Source organism: Pinus tabuliformis, chromosome 2_1 (genome assembly GCF_031772625.1).
Source record: "Pinus tabuliformis cultivar Carrire ecotype Pingquan chromosome 2_1, CPIR1, whole genome shotgun sequence".
Taxonomy (NCBI): domain Eukaryota; kingdom Viridiplantae; phylum Streptophyta; class Pinopsida; order Pinales; family Pinaceae; genus Pinus; species Pinus tabuliformis.
This window is the reverse complement of record NC_142299.1, coordinates 729,413,238-729,429,542: the sequence shown is the minus strand read 5'-3', so window position 1 is coordinate 729,429,542 and position 16,305 is coordinate 729,413,238. Positions and strand designations below refer to the sequence as shown.

The following is a 16,305-nucleotide window of genomic DNA, read 5'->3' as shown; positions in this document are numbered from 1 at the left end:
TAATAATAATAAATCAATTTCAAAAATAATAAAAATAAAATCAATTTCAAAAATAATAAAAATAAAATTAATAAATGAATTCAATTAAATTTATCTTATTTTAATTATATTTTTATTAATAAAATTATAAAGAATGTTTGCCTGAAAAAAAAATCATAATATCCATATTACATCCATTAAAATTTGAATTATTTAATAATTCATGTCGACAACCATATGATAATTCATGTCGACAACCATATGATTTCACAATATATAATTTATAAAAACACATATTACTTAAAAAGATAGAGAAAAGATAACAAAATAATCAATAACGAGTATTCTTTTTCCCATTAAAAAGTATATTTTACTGGGATTCAAACCATACACCTTTCACCTTTTTATAAATATTTAGTATACAATAGTAAAAACCCACACATCAGACACCACTCCGCTCTGATGAGTCAGCTCTCATCATCAGAGACCTAAAACTTACTTAGCTTTCGCCTGACACATAAAAAATAAGACCTGTATCTCTATACAAAGACACTATACCATAATGCACATAAAAAAAAGCCCTGATATCAAATCTCGTAATCCATGCCAACGCGCAAGACACTTTTGTGAGGAATATCCAAGGAAGTCCTTTCTTGTCTGCAATTCCTCCGCATAAATCGATATACAGTGTTAACCACAATTCTCTTAAGCAACCGAGAACCAGTCTTGGCATTCACCTGGCTATCTCCAACCAAATACACCACACCTGCCTTTCTTGCTTCTTGCAAGAATTCAATGTCCTGGTGCGACTCAAACTCGGCGGCTTCGATGAATCGTCGACTCTGGGAAGAGACCATAGCATCGACTTCACCCTCATCTCCAGACCCAACTGATTTAGCTGTCAACTCCAATGTCTGGCTCTCTCTTATTTCAATTTCATTAAGGCTGTACATGTACTCGGATTGTACAAATTCTTTTAAGGATTCAAGCAACTCGCTTTCGAATTCCACATTCCCAATACGCACATCCGTGTAACCATACATCGCGATTCGCAACACATCGATACATTTTGTATTCTTTTGGATCAACCCGTCGGAATCGAAAGCGTTCTTCAGCCGGGACTGTGTTCACTGGCAAATACTTTACACAAACAAATACAACAACAGAATGTACAGCAGGGAGATTGGTTATAAAATGTGAAAATATGAGTGGAATTCCCTGTGCCAGTTCCGAGAACAGAAGCCCAATTCCAGGAACTCTGGCCACGCTTAAGCTTGAGAATAGGCTGCCAATTTGTTCTTTGGACACCTTGTGCTCCATCTCATAAGCATATCTCCTTACGTACACGTAATGCCAAACGTACATTGTGAATAACAAAACTGCTGCAAAAGCTAAGGGTAGGTACCCTCCTTTAGGAAACTTATAAAGAGCTGCTGAGTAGTAAATCCACTCTGTTGTTCCAATCACAAGCACATACATTGCAACAAAATATATAGGTGTTTGCCATACCATAAGCATTATAAGAGTTAGCAATGTTGATGTGACGATCATATCACCAACCACCGCTATACCTGCATCAATCCATTAAAAAAAAAATTATGAATTATATATAACAGCAAAAATTTATTTTAAATACGGATTTAATATGAATTGAGAGGGATCATCTAATATAATATGAATGGAGAGGATCATCTAATATTTTTACTTGTAAATTTTTTTTATGAATGGATATTATTTAAATGTTTTGTATAATTATTTAATTTTTTTATTTTTACAGTTTTTAAATTTTTTATTTTAATAAAAAACAAAATTTCAATTTTGATAATAAAAAGACAAGCTTACACATCACACTGAGCTACAAAAAATAAGTCTCTTAACTCAATAAACCTCTAAACTCAATAAAAATAATAATATCTTTAATTATATAAATTAATTATAAAAATACTATTCTAAAATAAACACTTCCCCACACATATTTATACAATTTTATAACACAGAAATTAAATTATTATGCTTTATACTAATTTTTTCTACCAGAAAGGTTTGAGAATTCATACCATAAGCATTACCCAGCGTAGTTGTGTTTTTGAAACTAACTGTGACAAGCACGCATGCCACCATTAAAAAGTAGTTGATTTCTGGAATGTATACTTGGCCTGCATATTTAGTTGAAGTGTGAACAATTCTAATATTTGGAAAGCATCCCAGATGCATCGCTTGTTTCAAAATGGAGAAAGTGGCAGAGATCATGGCTTGGCTTGCGATAATAGCGGCCACAACAGCAACAACAAACATTGGCCAGTATACAGGACCTGAAGAATATGTTTTTCAACGTACATTAATAAAGGAAATAGTAAAAACCGAATACAACAATACTCTTATATATAAAAGTACCTGGAATTGATTTGTAAAAAGCCTTGGACACATCATTTGGGAAGTCTCTCAGGTATGCGGCTTGCCCTCCATATGCACATAAAAGACTCGGATAGATAAGTCCCGTAAAGGAAATCTAAATCACAAACAATGAAGAAGCATGAGTAGTGATCAAATTTGCAATCTATCAATCTTTCACATGACACGAACCGTATAAGTTATGGACTATTTGACATGGCATGAAGTGAAAAACAAAAATATTTCCTTGATTGAATAGCAAAAGTCAATTGATTCTCAAATTCTACTTACTTTATATTAAGAATAATTCAATTTTTTAATCAAGAATAATAATTAATGTGTGAAATTTGATTTAATTTTTGGATCAAAACTAATAATTAACAAGTGAGACCTTGGAAGGATAAGGGGTCTTTTACAGCTTTTCGGTCGGGTGTGCACCATTTATTGGATTATTAACAAGTATGGTTTTAAAAAAGACCTATAGGAGAGTTTTGAATTGGCATATTATTTATTTAGAGAATCTTGTATAACATTTATCTTTAATTAACAAGTGAGACCTTGGAAGGATAAGGGGTCTTTTAGAGCTTTTCGGTCGGCTGTGCACCATTTATTGGATTATTAACAAGTATGGTTTTAAAAAAGACCTATAGGAGAGTTTTGAATTGGCATATTATTTATTTAGAGAATCTTGTATAACATTTATCTTTCATTATAACTATATGAAAGCTTTCATCATAAAGATATATGAAAATTAGGAATGAGCTTAGCCTATTATTGGTTCTAGCATTTAGACATGTCATAATAAAATCAAGTGGAATTTTTAGTTTTAGTGAAATCAGTTTGATTATGGGACAATATGTAGTTTTACTTAAAAATATATATAACAACCTTAAATGGGTTGAACCCTTATTCATGAATATTATTGAGTTTTAGTTTTCAAAAATGATAAGTGATCCTAATTTTGGAGGTATTTATGGTTGAGTTGAGGTGTTTGCTTGGTTTATGATGGTCATACTTTATCTTTAACTTTCAAGTTTGCAGTTTTGGCACCATGCATGATTTTGATGGGCTATTTATTTCATCTAGGATGATCATTTTATATCCTTCGCTTGGATTAAAAATCGAAATAAATTTCGTTTAAAGAATCCCTCCCTTCCACAACATTTATATTCCATTCCTCTATTTTCCATGTCAACATCTCTGATTCTATAATCCATAGTGATAGTGACCCATTATTTCACATTTTTCTATAGATCTCACACTTCTTTTATCTTTTTGACTAAATACCTAGAGACACCTTCACTGCAAGAAGATAAAGGATGGTTTTTGAATTGATCACCACCAAAATACAATATTACATTATCTAGTAAACCATATATTTAATGTTTCGTTTGAATGGACTATTTATTTTCATAAATTCAATGACTATGTTATTAGTGGAACTGATTACAAACCTTACATATTTACATCTTTTATTTGATACTTGGGCATAAATTACGTTGTATGCAACTTATTTTGATATGTTATATTCCTAGGACACACATTTCTCACCTCTTATCCATTACTTTGGTTTCTCTACTACTTCTTCACCTTTATTTAATCCATCTCATCCACATCACCCCTTTCGTCTCTTTAACTATACTATTTCCACAAACTCAATTGCATCACCTTGTTTTTCATTTGATTGTACTATTATTATGAACTACATGAATTATGCTACTTATAACCCATCTCCTCTATATCATCCCACTCTTCAATATGATTTGGAATTGCCATAAACAACACCTCTCATAGTTTCTACCATTTCTCCACCTTCTCTCCTCATTACAATTTCCTCATATAAGTGACTCGCTATGTGAGTCACTTCCCATTATTAACTAGCCTAAGGCCAACTTGAATTGATATATATGGGATATTGCTCATCATTTTCACTCCATAATCCACTCTCCCAAGTGTTTTCATTGCTTATGGTAGTGTCTTATGATTCATTAAGGTATGCTTAGGATTGCAAATCCATATTTCTATGACATTATTGATCCCCTACATAAAATAGTTTTGACTCATCATGCCCTGAGATTGGGATATTTTCATCTTTTATTAGACATAATATGTGAGATTCAATCAAGATAAGAAGAAAAATTATCTAATGCACTCCATAGTTTCCCAAGTCTTTATGGTGTTCTTTTCTATCAAAAACATTTTTTATTAGTTAACAATAACCCCTTTACTTAGACCTAACATAATGCCCTTTATAACATCACTAGCAAGTATCTTAGGAAGGACACGTTATCACTTACATTCACCTTAGCCATGAAACATTATTCACCCATCAAATATTAATATATTAAGGGAAACTTTGAATCATATATATATATGATTGAACATATTCTCCTAAGCTTTATGCAAAAATCATATATTATATGAAAATATATAACTATTCTAGAGAAATTAGAGATAAAGAATATTGATAAACTTGAAAGGAGTTAGAACATAAACAATTAATTACATGTTCACTTTATTGTTATTGAAGAAACTATATATATACCTACATTAAATTTTATTATTATTTTATGGACTTCATAATATTTACCAATTAATTTTCTAAACATTTAATCTTCTAATTATTAATAAGAAAATTAGCATGCCATAAATCCTTATTAGTTTTATTATTTCTAATTACTAATAAAAAAAATTAATATGCCATAAATCCCTCATTAGTACTATTATCCCTCATTAGTACTATTATGAAGATTTGTAGCTCAATTACAAACCAGCTTTCAAAGTAACATTGATTAATGCTTTTCTTGGAATACCAAAGAGCAAATTGGTAAAAGTAACAACGATTTATGCTTTACTTGGAATACCATAGAATCGTTGTTACTTTTAGAACGTTGTAGGAATTGAGCTTGTTTCTCTACATCCCTCGCCTTATTCACGATTGGCATTAATGATATTGGATTTTATTTTGGGAAAACAATATATATTGATAGATTATATATATATTTCAAAGGTGTAGTTGTTGTTTTATAATTTACTTTTATGTTAGAGGTGTTATTTAATGTTGTTTTATAATTTCTTTTTATTTTAGAAAGGGTCTATGGTGATAAGTTGTTTAACTATTTTTTTTACAGACTTTTATTAGTTATTCATTTTAGTAAGATGGTTCTAATTTTATAGTAAAGTAATTTTCATAGAATCATTTTGACAATTTTAACTCTACCCCCAACTAGAGTGGCTAGGGTTTACCCCGTACTAGCTACAAAGGTCTTCCCTTAGAAGTTGATGAGTGAGCTTTTTAATATTATTTGTATCTCATGTTCATCAATAGTGACATTCAGGTCTATGGTAGCTCTATGGGTTGCTACCTACGTGTTCTTTCAAGGGCTCAATCAATGAATCTTTGGACTTTAGGGTGGATCTTCCTACAAAGATGTAGTAAAGAACAATGTCTCTCTTGCTCACCTCTAATTATTTTCTAGTGCATGAGGTTATCCATCGACAAGGTGCAAGATGTAGATCAAGTAGCCTTGTATAGTTTTGATGGCTTAGTGTGTCATTCAAATGGTCTTTGACCTTGACGAGTTGATCTTCATGATCAGAACTTGAGTTCTTAGACACAGGAGATGGAAAAAAATTATTTATTTTATCTCTATGAAACGGGATAATTCATTGTTGAGTTTGATCTTATGGAAGTTATTTGGTTCTAGATTTAGGATTATGATGATGGGTAACTTATATATATGCATGAAGCCTTAGACGCACTCCTCCAACCCAATGATATATTTTTAACCTCTACTCTTGATTGGGTTAAGTTTTCATATTTTTCCTTTCATTTAAGGCTCACCCCTAGTTTGGAGCCATAAGTAAAATTATTTCAAGGTTCTACTATAGAACTAGAAAGAAGAAGAGCCACACCATATCAAAATATGCTTGAATATGTGTGGAAATGTATTTCAAAAAGTGGTTTTCAGTGAAAATAATGTTTATAAGTAAAACCTATTCCTGCAAACAAAAGTTGCATTATAAAAGGGCTTCATTACATTGTAAAGTATATTTTAAAAAAAGGCTATTTTCCACATGACCTTTTAAAAGGAAATAGATGGTTAGGAAGTATCAATGGAAACCAACTTGATTAGTTGGCTACAAGCAAGACTAACAACCAATCTACAAGGAATGACCACTTGACTTGGACCCAGCCAAGGTGGGATCTAAAGAGGTTTCAACACCACAAAAAGATCATTTAGCATAATAGGAATTGCTTCCACAAAAAGAACCTGTAATGGCATCAAACAATGGGAAGCTCCTTAATCCTTAGATCAATAGAAGGGAACAAGAAGGGAACAAGTTGTTTCGGCTAAGCTCTAGGCCAATAGCAAGGTCAATAGACTTGTTAAAGGAGCAAGGCACTAATTCAGATAGAACATCCCAATCAAAAAAAATTGAACTTCTTTCTTTTCAACACAATATTGGTGACAAGAATTCAACAACTCAATTCAATTTAATCATGTATTATTTTTGTTTTTATCATGTAAACAATACGTTAAAATATTTTTATTAAAAAATATAGAAATATTGTTTCACTAAATATTCCAAAAATAAAATAAGCAATTTTTTAAATGGACAAAATAGTTTTTTGAAAATATATTCATTCTTTGTATCTGTTTTTTAAAAATTAAAGATATTTGATTTAAGATATTGTTACTCGGCGTTTTTAAAACATCCGATATAAAATGATATACATATGTTTGATATGTTGTTTAAAAATTTGTAAAAAAAATATTTAAATATAAATAAATCAATTTATATTGAATTTAATTTTTATGAAAATTTTATAATAAAAAAAATTAAAATTAAAAATGGAACAAACCGTATTTTTTGAAACATGAAATGGTAATTTCATATCATTGAGATTAACCCCGAATTAAACTCTAATCTTATTTCAAACATATTTAAAATAAATAAAATATTTATGTTCATTGAAATCACGTGGAAGAAGCACGTAGTTCCACATCTTATAGTGAGTGATCATATGTGAGCACGTAGTTCCACAAGGGATCATGTGGAAGCACGTACTTCCACATCTCATTGTATATCCTGAGTTTTAAATTGGGCAGAATGCGTAAATGTCGAGAAGTTCAACCTATCGTGCTGGTATCGTGCCACCTTTACGCTGAAAATAATTAGTTTACCACTGTGCCATAAAGGCAAGCCCACATCTCATTTTATAGTTTACTTTTGGGGGCTTACGCGCTCTGTGCAGAGGGCTCTCTTAAGCCCAAAAAAAAATATATTTAGACTTCCATTTTTAGCTACTCATGTTTCACGGTATTGGAGTTTCCAACTTTTGCCTTTGTGTAAGAGAAATGCACGGAAAGACGAAACAATGTTAATACTAGAAATTTCAATTCTTGCAGCTTCTGAGTGTTTAGATTCATTTTATCCTTCCATGCAAGCACTCTGAATGTTGAACGCTCATCTGCATCGTCTGAAGGGAGAACTCAATAAGTGTGCAGCTAGGCGTTGTCTAACAAGGCTACAATAGTGCCAAGCGGGTGAAATTCTCTCTTGAATTCAACAAAAAAATTTCAAAGAAATTTAATTAATCATGGGTATTTAACTTAACCAAGATTTCTAAAAATTTCTGCCAAATTTCCTCAAGATCCTGCAAAAATTTCGATTAAACCTAAAAATCATATAATATCAGTCGATCTTCATGACTAATTTACGTCATTTATACGTTAATGGTATATGCTAAATATTTTAATTAATTATTTAACTTTACTCATATATTCTAAAATTTGTCATTTATTTGTGTTAGATTTGTAAGTTTGAATACAATTAACTAGAAATACTACTCAACTTAAATTATTATATTTAATTTTATTCTATTTTTCAAAATATTCCAAATTTTACAATCTAAATTCTCAATTTTACTGAAATTAAATTCCATTTAGCTTTCGGTCCGGTCTAGGTCTTCATCCTCTAGTTATTCTCATACTCTGGAATCTGGATAAATGGCTTACGACTCTTCCTAAATACTTTCATTTTTCCTTCTTTCCACGAAATAATATTTCGAATATTGAGAAATTAGACGAAAGTGAAATGAAATGGTGAATCTTTAATAGTTCAACAATCTCCCTAAGAAACTCTGCAATTGTAGTTATATTATACGGAAATGATTATTTTGCACAAATAGATGGCCCTACCTGGATGGAGCGAACAGAAAAGTGCCCTAGGTCTGCAAACATAGCTTCATTCCCTGCATCCCACATAGTTTATAAACAATAAGGCTGTGGTCTCTGGGTGATAAATGATAAGAGGATTTCAAACTGCAGGTTGCAATAGTTTAATTTAGCAGACAAGTAGAAAATTTGTACCTGTAATGCAAAGAACGATTCCTCCCAGAGAAACCCATGCTCGTTTCTGATTTCTGCTAAAGTAGTCAATGATATATTTGGGATAGAAAGCTCGTAACACGCCTGTATCATGTTTGGCTAGGTTGTAGATGCCAATCAACAATATGAACGTAAACCAAACCAGAATAGCAGGGGCGAATGCAGTGCCAACTCTATCGGTTCCGAACCTCTGGACTGAGAAGAGAATAATTAAGATCGCCACAGATATCCCAACGACCACCTCTGGCAAAGTCAAATTCATATCAAAATAAGTTCAGTCATTCCTCTAACCTATTTGAACATACATTTTTCTTGGCAAAGGCATTTTGACAAGTATATATTCATTACAGTAGATTATTTTATGTTACGTCCTAGGGAAACTGGTAGGATCTATTGAGTTAGGCCCTCAAATAGCATATTTGAACATTAATTCTTCTCACCTTGGCTTATGGACTGTTTGATAGTCTGGATCCCTTGCACTGCTGATATAACTGTGTATATACACAAGAAATAAGATTAACCTTTGAATTTACTTAAAACATCACAATTTAGTCATGTAGTGAACGTTATCATGTTATTAAGAAGATCATTTTAATTCTGTTAGTGAGATATGTATACAGTTTTTCATTTAAATATATTAGTTTAGTTATATAAGTTAAATAGTATACAGTTATTGATTTAGAATATTTACTTATATAAATCAGATGGTATCAATCTATTAGTTTAGAATATTGATGATGCAAGTTTTATGTACAACTATAAAAAGAGAATGTTTAAGAATTTAATTTTTAAGATTAAAAGTCAGTTATACTATAAAGCAAATAGTTTCAAATTTTCATTTATAAAATATAACTTAGTAAATTTAATTACAACATATATTTACTTTCAAATTTTCATTTATAAAATGTAATTTCATAAATTTAATTATGAAATATATCATTAAATAATAAGAAAAAAAAATATTTTATATTAAAATTCTAATAATCTGACATATTTTTTTCAATATAAACACTTTTATTAAACTCAAACTCTTTACAAAATAAAAATAAACACTTTTATCAAATTAAGTATATCAAAGGTCTAAAATCTAGCAACCTCTTTCCAATAGCAACCTCTTTCCAAATATAGACAGGTTTATCAAACTCTATACTTTTATCAAATTAAGTATATCAAAGGTCTAAAATCTAGCAACCTCTTTCCAAATATAGACAGGTTTATCAAACTCTATTCCAAATATAGACAGGTTTATCAAACTCTAAAATATAATATAAAGACATATATAAATTAAATTTATCTTAAATAAACACCCATATTAATATAACTACTATCCCTCTTTTCCAATATAAACACATCTATTAAAGTATATTTCGATAAATCTAAACGCTCATATTAATATAACTAGTACCCCTCTCTGCAATTTCACAGCCATTTAAACACATATATTTAGTATATCTAAATAAATATAAACACGCCTATTAACATAGCTGTTATCACTTCAACACAAGGAATCCTCATGACTGTTATCACTTCAGCACAAGGTATCCTGAGATATTAACTTAACTGTGCATTTGGAAAGTCAGGTAGCGAATTTAACCACCTTGAAATATTTCCAACTGTCTTACATTTTGCATTTATATCGTGAAACAGCAAAGTCAATTGTTGACCCACTGCTCAGTATTTGGAATACGTTGGCTATATCATTCAAAATTAACATTTGAAAACTCAAATATTTCTCAACTTCAACTTTTGACATTAAATGATTTTGGGCTAACTTCAACTTTTAGCATTAAATAATTTTGCACTAATCACAATTATATATTTCTTCTGTATTCAAGTGTATGTAATCTATAATAAATTAAACAAAATCTTTCCATAAAAATCACATATATATCTACTAAAAACATATATTTCTTATTTACTGGGATTCGTTGGCTATCATACCTGAGATGGAAGGAGTCAAGATAGCATCTCCCATAACCATGGAGGTTCCAGTAAGCGTGAGCAACAACAAAACAATCTTGGCCGTACTACTTTGTTCCAGAGCTTCCTTTATCTTCAAAGCTCTTTTCAATTGTCTGTTCGGTGTGGCAAGCTTATATGTTGAGAGCTCCCTGTCCTCTGCCTGATGGTTGGGGATGAGGCTCACCTTTGCATGGCGGCATATCACAGAATACAGTGCAAAAGTACCGCCTGCAATAGATATTTGCACCATAGTTACCCAATCCAATTCGGATTTGGATTCTAGTTAGAAAATTGTGGATCATGTAAAACTTCAATCGCAAAAAATTGGGAAGTATATATTTTATAAATATATAAATATATTATTTTTTCAAAATTTTAAAAATTAAAATAAAATATCATTACATTCAAAATTTAAAATTCATAATATCTTTCCATGATTTAAAAATAATGAGAAACAAAATAGAACTTATCATTCTATATCATATTAAAACTTAATTTATTTTTGTGAGATATTTTTTTGGCGAAAATCACATAGGATACCATTTGTCCCATGGTATCCCATGTGATTTTCGCTGAAAAAATCTCTCACAAACTTGATATGGATCACAGAAGCCTGAACTCTATAACTTTATTTATATTTTTAACAACCGGAGACTTACTATTTTTTATACCATATTTTAAAAAAAAGATTTATTGTTTTTTATTTCTATTTTAAATAGTTTAGAACTAATGAGGGACAAAATAAAACTTACTATTTTAACTCATATTAAAATTTACTATTTTTAACAACCGCGAAGTTACTATTATTTACTATATTTTAATATAAAATTTACTGTTTTATTACCTAAAATTGTAATTTATTTATTGTTTTAGGATGGTTTTTAATATAAAAATTACTGTTGTAATTTTTTATTAGAAAATTATAAATTTTATAATATCTATAGTTATAGAAAAGAAACCGTATTGAATTCAAATTACCGAATTATAGTCTGAACCTAATCCTATGTGTTAATTTTCATTTATGGAACCAATAAGGCCGAACTTGGGACTCTGATTCTTATAAAGTACCCTTTTGACTAGATTATCTTAATTAGATCTTTGAACATATTATATTGAAGATTTTAAAATTTTAGATGCTGCAGAATACACGAAAATTTCCAAAACTTATCTGTTATTTACATGTGAGGTTTAGACATTTTGATTTTTAATCACTTTTGCTGAAGCCACTGTAAAAAAATTAATGCAAAATTTATCAAGAAAATTTCAAGGACTTATCAAACTTTTACTTTCGATATTATTTTATGTTTTTAATATGGACAGGTACCAAAGTTCTATGAACTTATCTAACTTTTACCATCGACATTATTCTATGTTTTTAATACTGACACGTACCGAAGTTCTATGTTTTTAATTTTGGCAGGTACCAAAGTATTGACTATGTTTATAGAAAATCACTATGTTGTTTATGGAAAGGGGAGCATCAATATGGAAATTACAGAAGAATGTGCCGCAACGACTTATTTATCACCATTTTTAATAAAATTTCACATGTCAGTTTCCTAAACATATGGATAGAAAATCACTATGTTGTTTATGGAAAGGGGAGCATCAATATGGAAATTACAGAAGAATGTGCCGCAACGACTTATTTATCACCATTTTTAATAAAATTTCACATGTCAGTTTCCTAAACATATGGAGATGCTTATGGGAAAAGTTATATGTTATGGTTTGGTAGGGAAAATTGAATACTAATAATAAAATAAAATATTTGAATACGAACCAGAGATATTGTTATTTTTTTTATTGAAATTTAAATAAAACAAGTGTTAACTATTTTTGAATTGATGTGTAATGTAAGTATGGATTACACAAATGAAATATTAATATTAAATCAAAATGATGTGAACTTTTACATATAATTAAAATAAATTATGTTTTTAGATTAAAAAGAATTGATTTTTTTTGCTTAATTTATTGTATTAAGAATTTTGTAAGTGTTAAGGTTTAGATTTATTAAATCTAAACCTTAACACTTACAAAATTCTTAATACAGCGGTGTGGGCGGCTTGATTGCTCCCCTGGACCGCGTTCGATTCCTGCAAGGCTGCGTTCTACAGCGTATATGATGGCGATTTCGATATGATGTGTTACATATAATTAAAATAAATTATGTTTTTAGATTAAAAAGAATTGATTTTTTTGCTTAATTTATTGTATTAAGAATTTTGTAAGTGTTAAGGTTTAGATTTATTAAATCTAAACCTTAACACTTACAAAATTCTTAATACAGCGGTGTGGGCGGCTTGATTGCTCCCCTTGGACCGCGTTCGATTCCTGCAAGGCTGCGTTCTGCAGCGTATATGATGGCGATTTCGATATGATGTGTTGACTGTCAGCTTGCTGACTTGTATTTGTACAATATATGTAATATATGAAAAAAAAAAGAGGGCCCATAATGATAAGGTCAAAAGGGAACTAGCCCCTCCCATTTCAAAAAAAGGTTTAGATTTATTAAATGTGGTTTATCATCAAATAATAATAATAATAATAAATTATCAGAGATAAGTCGAAATATTAATACATTAAATTTTTTTCAAAAATTAAATCCAAAGATAAAATCTTAATCATTCCTTATCAATAAAACCTAAATGCTAAGAAAATATTATTTTAACATTTTAATAACACTGAATAAATTATTTTCTTAAATTAGTTAATAATTTAAATTATTTTCTTAAATTAGTTAATATTTTTTATTTTTTTTGGGTAAAAATAAAATATTAAATAACTCCAATTAATTTCTTGCCTCTAGGTCTCAGTAAACATCAATCATCATGATTTAAAAACACATACAGACTTACTAAAATTATATTTATCATAACCAGGCTATTTGCAAAACACATACCGTCTCCATTGTCATTGGCCCAAAGTACAGTGAGAACATATTTGCAGAGTGGCAGCAGCGTGAGCGTATATATGATGAGTGAGAAAGCGCCAATGATATCATCTGGGTGATGGATGCCTCCATCTGAAAATGTGCTGGAATATACATAAAGAGGAGAAGTCCCTATATCCCCATAAACTACACCGATACTCTGATATGCCAATTGTAGAGTGGCGGCCATCGTTAGTACCTGCAAAATAACGAAATCAGAGCTCTCAGTGCGTAATGAAACTCACACAAAGTGTTAAGTTTAAGAAGTGCAAAGCTCAATTCTTCTCAGGGTAGGTATAGTTAGCAATCTTGTTTGAGATTTCAAGAATATTTTTAAATCTGATATTTTAATATAAAAAAACAATAATGGGATTTAAAAAAAATTAATCTCATTTAAAATATTTTCAAAATGGATAATCTGAAAGTTTAGAAGAGAAGATTTTATAATTTAGGTAATCCCCAGATTTTATTAAAGATTTCATTTTATTGTTTTTTATTTTTTAAATAATGGGAAAATTTATTATAATTTGGTGATCAAAGACAATCATTTCTGGTTGTTTTGGCAATACAGGCCCATTTATCACTGCTATTCAAAGAAAACAGTGTTACTTAGAATGACCTCTGCTTGTCCTTAAAAGGCAGGTTTCTAAGGAGGCAGCATCTCATTCCTGCTAGATATTTTTGGACCTTTAACCTATTTTCTTATTTCCAAAAAAGACTTGTTTTTGTTATATCCTAAAACTTGGAATGACAGATCCTCTGGTGGTTTCTAAGGAGCAAGTTCCTAAGGGAACAGCATTTCATTCTTGCCAGATGCTTTTGGACTTTTAACCTATTTTCTTATATCCAAAAAAACATATTTTGTTATATCAGAAAAAAGGCCACTACCAGCTATTAACCCAACAAAAGCAATTTTAAAATATATAAATTAAAAAAAAAAAAGTTATAATTGCACAAGTGAGTTGCAAAAGTTATAGATTAACTTGCAACAACAAAAAAAATTAAAGAAAAGATTGAAAAAAATTTAAGGAAAAAATTGAAATCTGTTCTAAGATATAATATGATAATCTTATTCCACCGTTGTTGCAGATACAAAACATCAATCAGTGAACAAAAAACAGTCGCAGTGAAAACAATTTATTAACATGTTGCAGAAGAAGAAAAGTATGAAGACTATTCATGCAAACCTGGCCGCCATGATTCATGTTGGAAACTCTAGTGGACTCCACATCGAAAGAATCAAACCGCCCCTTCTTTAAAAGGCTTGGACCTTCGTTATCTACTGCACCAGTCGCCAGGTCTGCATCGTCGGATACCATCTTTACTCCGAAATATCAAGCAGATTCAAGGAGTCAGAAAGATTGCAGGGAATAAATGGTAGAACTGAGTGCACCTACTACATTTATAGCTTCGGCTGATACCACATTCAATTATTGGATAAATGTCAACGAATTTCAATTAGGTCAGGTACTTGCTATGGGCGTCATTTGCCATAGCATGCTCGCCGCCTGAATCGGGAGCGTGCACATGGATGATGGGGACCCCTGAATCCTCGAGATTATCCCAAACTAGAAAATGTTTTAAACGATCTACTTTAATGTGTATACATCCGCCACGAGTCAAGGATGATCATATATCTAAGAATATTAAAAAACCATTGCTTTAATGGGTATCCATCCCCACGCGTCAATGATCATCATATATCTAAGAATATTAAAAACCATTGGCCGCCTCGATTCAGACGTTCAACCTGACGGCATATCGCATCGTGTCGTCATCTTCATAAAGAGGTGGTTGGTTCGCTCACGACTTCTAATCTTTAAATCCGGTTCGGCACCATATCTTCGATGTAGTCTATTTGCATTTTTATTTTTGTTTTGGTTGGCTGTTTAGGCATATAATCACATTATTAATACGTTGTTTTCTTTTAATCACATTATTAATATAATATGTTTTTTTCTTTTTTAATAGAGTGGTTGGTGAAATTAGTACTGGGATAATCGTCATTAAAATAGTAAGTGTTGACTCATCACTGTTATTTAAAGAAGTGTATACCACTTAGAATTACCTGCTAGTGGTCTCTATGGGATAGGCTTTCACTCTTTCCAGATGGGTCTTGGGTGGCTAACCCATTTCTTTATTTTTTTAGAAATACAAGCTTTTAGCCAAGCGAAAGTAGTTTTACAACATACTCCAAACCCAATTTTAAATGTTTGATATATTTTTAGGAAAATTTAATGAAAATTTGTTACATTCACATTAAGTTATAAAAAATTTAAATTTGGTTTTTACAAGTTTTTCAAATTATCTCAATCTATTTATATATAAAAAATAGATTTTAAATTATTTTTTAAATAAGAATGAGAATCTTGTATTTATATGCAAGTCCGCACTTGGATGGTAATGAATAATTTAGGAAGTACATAGTTGTATCTTCAAAAAAAAAATTGAGCTCTCTTATCCAACAAAACTACAAATTTCTCTAGAGTGACTCCAAATTGGACAACAAAAACTGAGGTTTTGTACTCAAACGCCTTACAAAACTTATCTACCAAAAAACAGAATTTACATGTCATATTATAACTAATTGATAATGTAGTCATTCATAACTATGTAACGTCAATCTATTTAGCTCCCATTGAT

At 30.4% G+C, this 16,305-nt stretch overlaps 1 pseudogene across 1 annotated transcript; it reads right to left on the bottom strand.

Annotated features, from left to right (window-relative positions):
• Nucleotides 1-307: 307 nt before the first annotated feature.
• Nucleotides 308-15,044, bottom strand: LOC149202670 (potassium transporter 5-like; annotated as a pseudogene). Its single transcript, XR_016253902.1, has 9 exons — nt 14,850-15,044; nt 13,633-13,861; nt 10,707-10,955; nt 9,206-9,256; nt 8,748-9,008; nt 8,577-8,629; nt 2,374-2,488; nt 2,037-2,291; nt 308-1,550 (listed from the first exon to the last, which is right to left on the bottom strand). The product of XR_016253902.1 is annotated as a potassium transporter 5-like (transcript).
• Between the last annotated feature and the right edge of the window lie 1,261 nt (nt 15,045-16,305).